The sequence below is a fragment of the Suricata suricatta genome, chromosome 4 (genome assembly GCF_006229205.1).
Source record: "Suricata suricatta isolate VVHF042 chromosome 4, meerkat_22Aug2017_6uvM2_HiC, whole genome shotgun sequence".
NCBI lineage: Eukaryota > Metazoa > Chordata > Mammalia > Carnivora > Herpestidae > Suricata > Suricata suricatta.
In genome coordinates, this window is record NC_043703.1 from 163,735,201 (window position 1) to 163,745,446 (window position 10,246).

Here is a 10,246-nt window from a genome sequence, read left to right on the forward strand (position 1 = left end):
AGTGATAAATGGAAACAATAGCTTAACGGTTCGTCCTCTGCTGATCCATATCCAAATAGGCTATAAAAATGGTAATGTATGTATTCATAATTAACACGCTAACCATAAATCATCTCAGAGCTAAATTATTGAAACAATGAAATGCACACATCTCTATTAGGGATGAGAAGTTATTTGTGGAAAAGTTTGGGAGTCGGAACTCAACGTGGCGAAGCGAACTTGCCCCATCTCGTTCACGACGACAGAGGAAGGAAGGTGCATGTCTCACCCCGTCAGTGGAGGAGACGGGCCGGGCCAGGGTGGCCAGCACGAGCCATGCTGGACCAAACGGGGGGAGAGTCACGGGGCTTTGTGACGGGGTAGTGCCCAGGCCAACAGAGTTACAGCAGAAAGTCTGGGTTATCTCCGGTGAGTCACTCACCACTTGGAAAGTTTCTCATGAAGGGTCGTAGGACCTGGTGCGCAGGGACCGTTGTGTCCCGCCCTTTCCAGGCAGCTTGAGGTCACACAGCTAGTAAGAGCCCGGCCCAGACCCAGGTCTCCAGGAACACGGGACCTGTGCTGGCTGGCGGGTCGGGCTGACCTCATCTGCCGGGAGCTGGGTGAGGCCCAGTCCCAGCTGGGAGGGTCCCTCCTCCCTCCAGGGCAGCAGGTGTCAGCCTGAAGACCTCCAGTAGTCACAGGGCTCCACAGGGTGCGGCCCGAGGCCCGAGCGCCTCTTATGACCTGGGTCAAGTGCGTGGAGCCCACGACCTCCTGCCGCTGGGCCCAGAGCGCCGTTGTCTCCGTGGGGCTGAGGGCTGCGTGCCCGGTGCCTTGGCAGGAAGTCCCTGCCCAGCACGTCTGACTAATTAAATCTATGGCACAAAGGTGATGTCCACGCAGTGAAGACGTTCCGCACGGCTGACTTTTTTCCCTACAGATGAAAGAAAGGAAAGGAAAATAGGAACGTACAGAGCAGAGCCGAGGTTATGTGACCTGCTCCACCTGTTCACCATGGACGGCAGGTGGTTTGCTCGTTTCACAGGAGAGAGGTGGGCCCAGGGTTCGAGTTCCAGTTTTACGGAATTGAAGCCCGTGTTTCTTGTGCAAATGCAGACACCTGCACACGCAAAGGCACACACACTTGCATGTGTGCACACACACGCCCATGCCCACACATGCACATGCACATGCGCGCACACACGCACACATACTCACGCCAGGCCAGAGGGAAGGTGCAGCCCTGCCTCCCTCATAGTGCTGTCTGTCTGTCCCTCCTCAGCCGCCCGGCTCACCTTCACTTGTCTGCCTTTAAGCTGGCGACATCTCTGGCCCGAAGCCCAGGCAGGGATCTCCTGAGTGGCTTCGAGCTCAGAGAAGAGGCTGGGCCGAGTCTGCATCCTGAATGTCCCTCCCCACCTTCTGAAGTCGCACCGCGTCAAGTGAGGTTGTTAAGAGGTCTGCGTCGAGCAAGAAGCAGGTGCGTCTGCCCTTAGAGACAGGAGGGCCGACTGGGGACGTAGTAATCAACAAGATGCCAAGCGTTCTGGAGGCACCGGCCGTGCTTCCCGCGTCAGTCCACACCAGGCTCCCTGGCCTTCCGAGTAGGCATCGTGATGCCCACCTTCTGGCCGAAGACATTGAGAACAGAGACGTTCAGTGACTACCCAAGGCAACACAGCCAGGGGGTGGAAAGGCAGAGGCTCACCTTCCACGACTGTTTGCTCTTCGTACTCTGAGGTTGTGCCTCCTTATTACGTGGCCCCCCCCCACACACTGCCCTGGCCCCTGTTGGCTGCCCCACTGCCCAGCCACGGGTCCCCTTCCGTGACATGGGACAGCTCCTTTGCAGCTACCCTCAGAGGCGCTGCCAGAATCAAAATCAGGGTGAGGTCAAGGGTGTGGAAGGGGCACCGCTGCGGACCGGGTGTGCCGCGTCTGTGGCCGCTGAGAGCACTGACGGGTTTAGCTCTAGCCGGTTCGAGCCAGCATCAGGCCCACGCTGCAGTCTCAGGAAGTGAGAACAGGGGTGGTTTGGATGCCGAGGACAGCGTGTTGGGCCCTCGCTGGGTCTCCCGCGCACACGGTCCAGTAGAGCTGACGACACGCCTAGTCCACACAGAAGCTGAGTCTGCGGCGTGTGTGGCTGTGCTCACAAGTCCCCCGGGTCTGGGGAGGGAAGATCAGCCTCGACCAGATCGCCTGGTGGAAGTGACACATCTGGAAGTCCCAGGGCACGTGCTTCTTCCTTCCTGCTTGTCTCTTCTTCCAGCAAGACCCGCCTCCCGCCCCTGAGCATGCAGCATGGCCCTGAAACTAGATCTTTGCACATGAAAATACAATTCCAGCCTGTGCGTCCTGGGAGCCCCAGAATGCAAGCTAGAATTGACTGTGGTTATTAATCTTATGGTTTTTACGTTAAGCAACTGATCTTTTTAAAAGCAGGAGCACCAGAGTCACCTTCTGTGTCAGGCACACAACGACCCTGGGCGTGCACCAATCCCACGGTGCCCGAGTGCACGCCACTGCCAGCCTGTAGCCAGATGCTGCGCAGAACTGAGGTCACCTGTGAACGCATAGGTGCAGCCATGTGCGTGGACGCAAGCACATGCGTGGGCACTTGGCAGGACCGAGGGTGACTTAGGTCACGTGATGCTCAGGTCCAGTGCACCTGACTTTACTCATCAAAGCTCTGGCGCGAAATGTCAGGACACTAAGGAACTGAAGGCATTCTGCAGACGGCTAACGAACAGCTCACCTGATCCACCAGGAAGCCGGCGGCACGGTCCCCACGCCTGCAGACGGACCAGGATCTCAGGCGTCTGCCCCCCGCACGGGTCCTGCACGCCGGTTCAGGTGGGGGTCTTCCTGAGCGCGTTGGACAGCGGCTCCTGGCAGATGGAGACGTGAAGGCACGCAGCCTGGCCCCCGCGGCCGGCAGGCTCCCGGGAAGGGCTCCTGCGTCTGCTCCCAGGCTCTCGGGATGCAGGTTTCAAAGCGGGACGGCCCTTTGCAGGCGGTGCTTTCCACTCCATAACCAAGTTCACCTTGAGCCTCTCTGATTGTCTCCCTCCCGACCTTCCCTTGCTCTCCCTGAGAAGCTCATGTTCTTTAGAGGTGTTCTGTCCTATTCCAAGGGCAGGACAAGGTCAGCCCCGAGTGAGGGCAGGAGGGAGGTCAGGGGCGCCAGCCTGCAGAGCCCTGGATGGATCAATGATGGAGTGTGGGCCCCTGCACCCCTGTCCTCCACGTTCACCTTTCCTCACGTGAGCTGGCCCCAGGGAGCCCAGGGGACCGCGGCTGGCTTTCTCCCTCCACGGCCCCAGCGCTGTCATTCCAGGATTTGAGCTGACCTCGGTGGCTGCTGGCTGCTCCAGAACCAGCAGGTGCTTCTGCAACTACCCTCTCCACTCTCTTCCTTTGCTTTTTCTAGCACAGTGATTTTAGGTGGAAAGGATTCCAGAACATACACCAGGAAATTACATGCTCTTGGTTGGAGCAAACTGAATAGACACGGACATGAATGACAAGGGTCCAGTTAATCCAAACTGAAAGCTTGCTTGGCTCTGGTGAACACAGCCCCAGCCGACGAAACACAGGGTCGGCGTTGGCTCTCAGCTTCACCCACATGCGGCGGTGCCTCTGAGCCCCTTCTCCCCCAATCCTGTGCCCCTCCTGGGGCGGGGGCGGGGCTGCCTGCCTTTGGACATGAGCCAGGGCAGCGTGGCTCCGGGCTGACGTCTGAAGCCAGAGTCCTTGGTTGGAGTCTCATCTGCAACGTGCGGCTCTGCGGATGAGGACTTCTCCGCGTGGCAGTGAGCTTCCATTTCCTCCCACGCGCTGTGGGCGGAGCAAAACCAGCGATGCTGGTCCCCGGCACCTGGGGACAAGTGCCACCCCTCATTCTGTCCCACGACAGTCACAGATGCCAGCGGAGCCCGTGGGGCGGCGACTCCTGGGAAGCAGAGGGCGCACCTCGAGTCCCAGCGGCGTCCTCCGCGCTCACGGGCTCTGGTGGGGGTCGATTCCATCTCATTGTTAAATTCCTTGGTTATTTTAGTTGATAATGAACTTTGAAAGGCAGGGTCCCCAAATATCATGTTATAATCTCATTTCACATTATAACCACATCAGTCTTTCATAAATAATTTTATAATAAAATGGAATTTTAATCAAATGCCCCAGACACATATGCTTTTAGTGATTCTCAAATAAGCAGCCGACAATATTTTAGAAATGTTAAAAAATGAGGAAGTGGGGTATGTTCAGGCAGGAGGAAAAGGCTGCTACGGAGCCACGCTGATGTGCAGCCACGAATCCTGGTGTGGCTTTCAGGGTCCGCTTGCAGATTGGGTGATTCCTTCCAGGGATCCAGTGTTCACACACATCTCAGGGCTGGGAGTGGGCTTGGCAGGGAGTTGGCAAAGCATATTTGGGGGAAGGTTAAGGGAAAGAAGAGAGAGACGCAAGAAGGAGGGAGCCGACCGTCCTGAGTGTCCTTGCTGGGACTGTGTCCACCCCCGTCAGTCCCCTCCCGAGGGATCGGCCTCTAAGCCGGAGTGGGGGCTGTGCCGGCCTCTGTCGTCTGCCAGCCTCGTAGTGGTTTCCACTGCCCGTTTGTTCATTCTGCAGGCATTCCGGGGGCACCTTCTACACGTGCCTGTTCGTGCCCACCTGCTAAGGGCCCGGTTTCTGGGCGTCTCTGTCCCTGTCTCTGTATGTGCACACGCGGCCCAGAATCCAGGCAGGCACCACGGCCGTTGTCACGGAGGTGGACCAGTGCCTGAACCAAGCTCTGGTGTGTGGGTACAGAGCTTTCCAGAAGAGCCTGGAAGGGCCTGCACGAGTCAGCAAGGCGGCCCAGCGTCATCGTGCGAAGTCAGCTAGAGGATGGAGAGCCAGCGAGTGGATCCTGGGGACGCCCTGTACAGGGCTAGTGGCTTCGGCACTTGAGTCAGTGGCGATATAATATATATATTGTGTATATATTATTACATATATTTACTATAATTTTAGAGGTCTTTCATATTTAAACAACGTCAGGGTCCCGCAGGAGTTGTCAGAGAGCACAGGGCCCCCATGTCCTCCTCACTGAGCCCTGGCCATGAGACCTTCTGGCAAACGAGAGGACCGTGGCCTGGACGGGAACCAGCTGGCGCACTCTGACCTGTGAGCCGGTTCAGACCTCGCCGCTTCCAGACGCGTGTTCCTCCCAGGCCGCGGGTGGGCGTGGCGTCCAGCTCTGACGTGTTATCACCTGTGCACGTTGAGTAACAGCCACCCGGGGCACCGTTCCCCCTTAGACCGCATGCTGGAGGCCGCCGGAGGCTCGTCCCCCCGACACTGCATCGGGGACACTGCCTCCTGAGAACGTAACACAGACGGGCCATTCAGTCTGCAACCACGGGAGCTACCTTGAGACCTGGCCAGGCCCGGGGGGGGGGCGTCGAGTGTCCCCCGTGGAGCGGCCGTCCCTCGCACGGAAAGGCCCCTTTGTCTTCCGTCCCTGTTGAAGGACACTTGTTGGCTCCCGGGTTCTGCCGGTCACGGCCATGGCTGCGGTGAGCAGTCATCACAGCACGTCGCGTGGACGGGCTAGTTCTCCAGGCGGCATCCTCGGGGGGCGGCACTGCCGGGTCACGTGAGCGTCCGGGGGGCGGGACCGGGAGACTCCGCCAGCTGCACTGTCCACTCTGGCGGGCGGGGGAGGACAGACACCAGGTCGCGCCGCCCCCAGCCTCACCGGCTCCCTCCACTCTGCTGGGCTCCAGGTGCTGCCTCGGGGCGTCTCCCCGCGGCTGAGGCGGCCTCTGCTCTCCTGGGGCTGCTTGCCGTCTGTGTATCTTCTTTTGGACAAGTGTCTGTTCAAGGCTTTTGCCCATTTTCTAATCCGATTAATTATTTCTTTCTGCTCAGTTTCTGAGAGTTCTCTACGTGTTCTGGATACAAGTCCTTTGTTGGATTTGTGAATTGCAAATATTTCCTTCGAGTCTGCAGTTTATCATTTTACAGGGTCTTTTGCAGAAAAAAAAATTAACTTCTGTGAAGTCCGTGTATTCACATTTTCCTCCAGTGTCATGCTTTAGACATCGTGTCAATGAATTAATCCTCGGCCAAAGAGATCTCCTCCCAAAGGCTCTATAGTGTTATGTTCAACTATATGACACGTCTGCAGTGTTTTTGTACAAGTGGTCTGTGTACTGTAACTTCAGGAAGATCCTTCTGGGTGCAGAATGTATCGAGGGGCTGATCGTGGAGGCAGAGGAACTGGGTGATGCAGGGGACAGGGAGGGCGCAGAGCCAAGGGGAGGAACATGATATCACGGGACCTTGGCACACGCGTGTATCTCTGTATCCATGTGAGCACACGCACGTACACATGTACATATATGTATGCACTTGTGTGTGTGTGCATGTGTGTGTCACATCTGACTAGTCATGTGGAGAAACCTCCTTCACCCCAACTCCTGAGATTTTCTTAAACCTTTAAAAGGAAATATTTTAGTGTTTGGAAAAATTATTTTGAAAGACAAATTTTTTAAAAGACAAATCATTAATTTGTATGCATGCATGTGCACACAGCAGTTTAGGGACTAGTAGTTTCAAATGTGGGTCTTTCTTAATTTTTATTAAGTCAGGTTATTCATCAGTATGTTGCATGAAAGGCCCAAGTTGTGTGTGCTTGGTCGAGGTCGGCAAACCTTGGATCTGATGTTAATTATGTGCAGTGGTGCTTCTGTTTCTTGCCCTGGGCATTAAAAAATAGTGCCTTTGGATTTGAGAAATTAGGCTTTGAATCTCGTGCTAGGGAAGAACATGAAGCAGTTTTTAAATAATCTTGGGGAACCATCCCAGACCCCGCGATGGATCGGCAAGACCCAGGCAGGAGGAAGTTAAAGCTGTAAAGGCAGAAGCAAAGAATCAGCCCCAACTCGAAAGCGGGACAATGAATTACTGGCCGTGCAGCCCCCGTGGCGTGCCGCACGCTGGCTGCCCACATCAATTTAGGGGCCACCCTGCGCGGCCGACAGTAGCAATGTCCCAGTGCTTGTGACGCACGTGATGCTGGCTCCCGGCAGGCGGGTTGCCTGCCGTGGGGGTGGTGGCCTGTGTTAAACGCAGTGCAGGACCCTCTGCAGCACAAGCCTTAAAAAACTCCATTGTCCCCACCTTCTGAACTTACATTTCATGTTAATGATATTCATGGCTCCAGGCGACGGGCCCGCAGCGCCCTTGCTGGATGCGTCAGCCCAAGCGTGCGTGCGTGCTCTCCTATATTTTTGTTGTCTTTTCTAGCTTCTGAGAAAAGGCAAAATGGGCTGGAAAACCATTGCAGGCTGCTGCGTCCCATGTCCCCATGCAGCCTTTCCCCCAGCACGGCCCGAAATAGAACATGCTGGGCTCCGGACCCTGTCATTTTTGTCTTTTTGTTGGTGGTGGCTCGGGATGCTTTGGGCACCATTCCTGAGAGTCTTGGGCCTCTGTTTTGGGGAGGTTTGCACTAATTTCTCAGCTGTTTTATTTAGTTGCAGGTGGGATCTGATCTGAATGCACGTGTTGAATTCCAGTGTTTGTGGTGACCACAGGACTATTGACCAGAGGGAAAAGTCAGGTTTGTGTGTGTGTGTGTGTGTGAGGGACCAAGGAGGCTCTCCTTCGCCTCCACAGAATTCAATATTTCACTGTCTTTGGCCTCAGGGGGGAAATACCTCAAATTTTCAGAACTGATCTCAAATATAGTTATGACTTCTTTTTTGTTTAAATATTTGTTTTCCACTATTTTCTTTAAAAGCCAATTTTAGGGTAAGAAGTTCTTTCCAGGTCTGTCTTAAATCACTCTTGTTATAGGAAAACCTGTTTTCTTTTCTTTTTGCCTCGTTCTTCCAACTTCAGAGAGCGCGGCATGTCTGATGAGTGTTTTCTTCAGGGCCGTTCACATATACCCAGCTGGCAACTGTGTCTATCACCTCGGGATCTTTATTTTATTCATTTATTCAACAAGAAAATAGTGAATCCTACGTTTTTTTCAGCTCTGTCCTGGGTACTGGGCAGCAAAAGATGAAAACCAAATGGTAAATCCCTGTGGCATTTACCTACCTGTTAAGAGATCAGATGGATAAACAAGTGCCAATCAAGGAAGCACTTGCTTTAGGCAGGTTTGTGCTGCCCTGCACTTGAGCAGGTGCTCCCCAGACCAGGGGCCGTAGGCTTTGGAAGAGTGGGGTTGGACCTGCACCCCATTATCAAGGCTGTGACTCCACCACCAGGACTGACTGCCAACTGCTCTTTACAAAGGAGTAAACAGGCGATTATGACATGGCAGAACCCTTTGAAGGGGCCATTCTCCAAGTCTTAGGGGAGGAGAAGCTTCTAGAATGCTGTGGGGGAGGCAGTTGTGGAGGTCAGACAAGGCTTTCCAATAGAGGTGTCTGCCATTCTTCACGGTACAGAGGACTTCCAGGTACCCCAAGCTATGGTCTGAATGTTTGTGTCCCCCGCCCCCCCTCACAAATTCACATGTTGGAATCTAATCCAATCTAATCTTCCTGATGGTACCAGGAGGTGGGGCTTTTGAGAGGTGAGTGGCACAGGAAGGCGGGGTCAACATGACTGGGGTTAGTGCCCTTATAGAAGAGAGCCCACAGAGCTCCCGCATCCCTTCCTCAACGCGAGCCCATGGCGAGAAGTGGGCAGCCTGAGGGAGGTCCTCACCTGACCCGGCCAGCACTCCGATCTTGGGCTTTCAGCCTCCGGAACCGGGAAATGTCTGTTGTTTCTGAGCCACCCAGTGTCTGGTCTTTTGCTAGAGCAGCCGGGCCAGATGGAGACGGCCCATGTCTGGGCTCATTTCTAGGACATACTTTATTCCTCAGGGTTCTGAAGCTAAAGAGTGAACCACTTCGGAAAAAGGAATTACTTCTTATGTGTGTTCACAAGGCTGGGTCCATGTCTGGCACAGAACTATCACCTAATAACCAATCAACGTGAAATAATCCAGTTAATGGATGGGTTTAGTTAAGTGGTGTGCTGGCAAATGCTTACTAACTGGCTACCCAAAAACATGAATGCATCAAACAAAGCTCTGATCTGTAACATCTGCCAATGTCTGTGGTGAAAACACTGCCGCCGTGGCTAATTTCAAGCTACCGATGTGATGTCAACTGGCTCCCAAGATTCCCGAGTGTGGCCGTTGCTCTGTTCTGATCAATCACCCCAAGACGGGCCACTTTTGCAGATTATCTTGAATTACAAACAGTTAAGACTGAAAAGACTCTGGAAGAATATTTCACCTTCCTCAACTGCCTAAAAACCTTAGCTGGAGGACCTGCTCCAGGAAGAGCGCTGTCAGCGTGAGGACATGTAATGGGAGCGAGGGTTGCTAGACGGGGTGGGAAAACCTACTAAGTCTGTGAAAATCCCTCTCTGTGCGCCATTGTCTCCAACTGGCCCAGCAAACATTTGTTCACCAAACATCTACTCTTTTTCATCTTCACGTGAATTGGCATTCCTTCCCTCTGAAGTTCCGGACCCCTACCCCTCTGCTTGGCTCGGGATGCCAAATACACCTGATTGCCTCTGGAATCTCACACCTGTGTGGGTTCCCTGTATGTGTGATACTAAATTTGGTTTTCTCCTATTACGATGTGTCATGTCAATTTAACCCTTAGGCCAGAAGAATCTTGAAAGGCAGAGGAAAATTCTTCCTCCCTAATACTCTCAACTCCAGGAAACCATTGGCTGTTGCCTATTATCCAAATCATAAATGCAATGAATGCAGGGTCATACTCAGGAAGGCTTTGCTGGATGCCTGTTAAGAGCAATTTTACTGGTAACTCTGCTTGGCCGAAAGCCCATTGATAGTAGGACCCACTTCGCATTCCCCTCCGAGTTCCTCAGTGTCAGTTCCCTGTACTGCATTCACAGTTTCTGTTGTTTCATACAAATCTGAATCCATGTCATTGGCTCTGATTTTGAGAGTTTCCTTTTCCAAAACTTACTGTATCCTGAGAACAAATAGCACCCCAGGCCAGGTTGGGGCTGTAGACCAGATGAGTGCATCATGTGAGCCCCTTGGGGCCCTGCACACATCCAACAGCTGAGAGTGGGGGCCCAGTGTCAGGCAGGGACTGGGGTCTGAGCTGCCCTTCAAGGGCAGGCAGGGGTGGGACGCCAAAAGGGGGAGCTGGGAGCAGCCAGGCACTGGCACTCAGGGGCCAGAGGCTTCTGCGCTGCCCTCGAGCCAGAAGCAGCAGCCTGGGGTTGT

The 10,246-nt window shown here is 54.1% G+C and overlaps 1 long non-coding RNA gene across 1 annotated transcript; it reads left to right on the forward strand.

The window, feature by feature from the left end:
- The first annotated feature begins 8,364 nt into the window (after nt 1-8,364).
- Nucleotides 8,365-9,622, forward strand: LOC115289235. Its single transcript, XR_003907495.1, has 2 exons — nt 8,365-8,443; nt 8,856-9,622. It is a non-coding gene; the product is annotated as an uncharacterized LOC115289235 (long non-coding RNA).
- The last annotated feature ends 624 nt before the right edge of the window (nt 9,623-10,246 follow it).